Below are 2,631 nucleotides of genomic sequence, written 5' to 3'. Positions count from 1 at the left end.
TATTTTTCTGTTTGCAGGAAAAAATGCTTCGCGTTAGGCCTATGTCTGAATTGCTCAAAAACCCTTCCAAAGAGCAAATCGAGGAGGGAAAGAGGCGACTCGAGGAACGGCGCTTGGAGGCCGAGAAAAAGAAGAAAGAACAGGAGCTCTCGGATCGGCTTAAGAATTTAAATTTGAACCAGAATGGTTCAAACCAGAATGGTTCAAACCGGAATGGTTCAAACAACAATTCTTTTAAAACATATCCCAATAGTTCGTCATCGCATCGATATTGAGATTTCCAGCTGTGTGATTCTTTTAATTGTAACTCATTTTTGTAATATATTTGTAATAATATGAAATTAAGAATGTTGTTTTACTCTCCTTCCATAAACCCTTTAATTAGAAAAAATACAATTGATAACAAATTAAATTATATTCCATTTCCAAAATAAAAGAAAAGCGTACATAAGACAATTTTTGAAGAAATCAAGGCGTTCCATTAATAATTTTATTCTAAATATTGTTTTGATGAAATTAATTAAATTGACGAGAAGACAAAATGTTTTTTTTTTATCTAAACCTATGTGGCCACAACCACTTTTGTTAAATTTACGTAAAAAACCTTCCATAATTGACACTTTAGCAAAATAAAAGAGCACATAATCGAAGTACTTTGTGTGTAAAACACATCCCCGAAACAGAAAGGCGCGAAAATTTTTAATTTAGGGCACGTGAAATTGAAAAAATGAATAAAGCTGGCTGAGCTGATAAAAAAATGTCAGCGGCTGGCGGCTCAAATAGAACCGGCTGAGTGGCTGGCTGGCTGGTGCGGCGCAGCTGGTTTAGATATCTACTCGCAATGCTTGCATTGTTTTACTTCTCGGTTTAGTTTGTGCCTCGACTCTCGAGTTGACGTGGAGAATCATTTCCAACTTGGATTTGATGTGCTTTTTGCAGCCAAAACGCGGGCACGCCAACGGAAATTCCGGATGCAAGAAACTCACATGAAGCCTCTACGTTATCAATGAGGGAAAAATATTAACGCTTTCTCCAAATTCGCATTAATTTGTTACGTTTCTTTTGAAAATCCTGCTGCATGTGCTGCTCTTTTTCCTCCTCGGTGTGGAAGAATGTCGTGCAGCCAAAAATACCGCATTTGATGGCTTCTTCGTGCATCACTTTGACGTGATCCAGCAGTAAAACGCACTCCACTGATGTAATTTCTCTTCCTAGGGATTTTCTTGTGTATTTGGCCAGATCAACCTCTTCCAACTGCGCCCAACACTGCTCAACATGTCCACCTGCAAAATTTAAACAATAGAAATCACAGCAGTGATTATTTTAATTAAAAATACCAAATTTCCTGAAGAATCCTCCTGGAGCACCTCAGCGTTTTCATCCAAATCTAAATTTTTCGGCCGCCAAGCAACAGCCTCATCTTCAAACCTGTAAAACACGCGTAAAATAAAAATAAAAATTTAAAACTCGTGAATAGAGATCATACTTGGCCTGCCAGATGCAAAAATAGCAGATTTAATCGTCTTTTGCGACCACCTCCGGCAAATTTTCGTCTCTTCCTGTCAGGTTCATGACTCGTGACCATCATGGCCAATTTCCTCAGCCTGACCCTGTCCACCTGCGATGCGAGGACAGCCGTCCGACGTCGGTCGGACACAGCGTCATTATTTGAATGGGAGTGTTTACTTCTCTGACTCGCTGCTGCATCTCTTGACTCCTTTAGTGACACCCTATCCAAGTTCAAGAAAACCTTTCTCCAAAAGGTTCTTTCGTTAATTTTCAATGCACAGATGTTCTTCTTGGCTTGGCAGAAGTAAACAAACAAAATTTCTTCACGCAGCTCTTGCTCCTAGCATGATCCTGTGAAGCAAGCGTGGACATTCACATTCAGCTGTTATCAAAAAATCTAACCTATATATTTATGCGGCATAAATTCAACAAGTTTATAGGAGATTTCAATGCGCGAGAACATAACTTTTTATTTTTATTTTTATATTTTTATGAAATGGGGTTCAGTGCACCCCGTTTCAGAATTTAAAAACACGCTGTTATTTAATATTTAGTGGTACAAAGCTGGAATGGGGAGCAGTGCTGGTTTTGCAGCTGATGTTATTAAAAAGTCCTCAAAAACATGTGAGAGAAGGCAGCATACCTGGCAAACATCTTGTTAAATCTTTACCCAGGAGGGCAAAGCCGGTATGTGCATGCCGATAGTCTAATAAAGATTATTATTATTACTAGAAGCGAGTGACACTTTAAAAAATCGCACTCACAAACGCCTTGCACACTGCTGGATACTGAGCCGCCGCACAGTCCTTCATGGCGGGTGGTGCAGCGTTCCACTCCGCAACGACTCGATAATGAAACGCGCATTTTGGCAGAGCTCTGGTGCGGCTGTTGCAGCGGCTCGTCGCCGCGGTGCACGCGGCCCTCGGGGATGCGCGCCGTTGCGTCGTAATTTGTGATGCTTCGCACACAGACTCTTCTTGAAAAATTGCAGGTTGTTGTATGCAAGGTGGGCCGGCACGGACAGCATCTTCTGCTTCTCCGGTAGCGAGAATAGATGGAGATGATTAAATTTAAAAATGTGTTTAAAAATGATATCAAATAGAAAACTTAATATTTAAGAAC

The 2,631-nt window shown here is 40.4% G+C and overlaps 1 long non-coding RNA gene across 1 annotated transcript; it reads right to left on the bottom strand.

The window, feature by feature from the left end:
- Positions 1-941: 941 nt before the first annotated feature.
- LOC135947463 (uncharacterized) lies at positions 942-1,841 on the bottom strand. Its single transcript, XR_010575628.1, has 3 exons — positions 1,487-1,841; positions 1,338-1,428; positions 942-1,283 (listed from the first exon to the last, which is right to left on the bottom strand). It is a non-coding gene; the product is annotated as an uncharacterized LOC135947463 (long non-coding RNA).
- Between the last annotated feature and the right edge of the window lie 790 nt (positions 1,842-2,631).

Source organism: Cloeon dipterum, chromosome X, assembly GCF_949628265.1.
Source record: "Cloeon dipterum chromosome X, ieCloDipt1.1, whole genome shotgun sequence".
Lineage (NCBI taxonomy): Eukaryota > Metazoa > Arthropoda > Insecta > Ephemeroptera > Baetidae > Cloeon > Cloeon dipterum.
The sequence above is the reverse complement of the archived record's forward strand: the minus strand, read 5'-3'. Positions and strand labels throughout refer to the sequence as shown.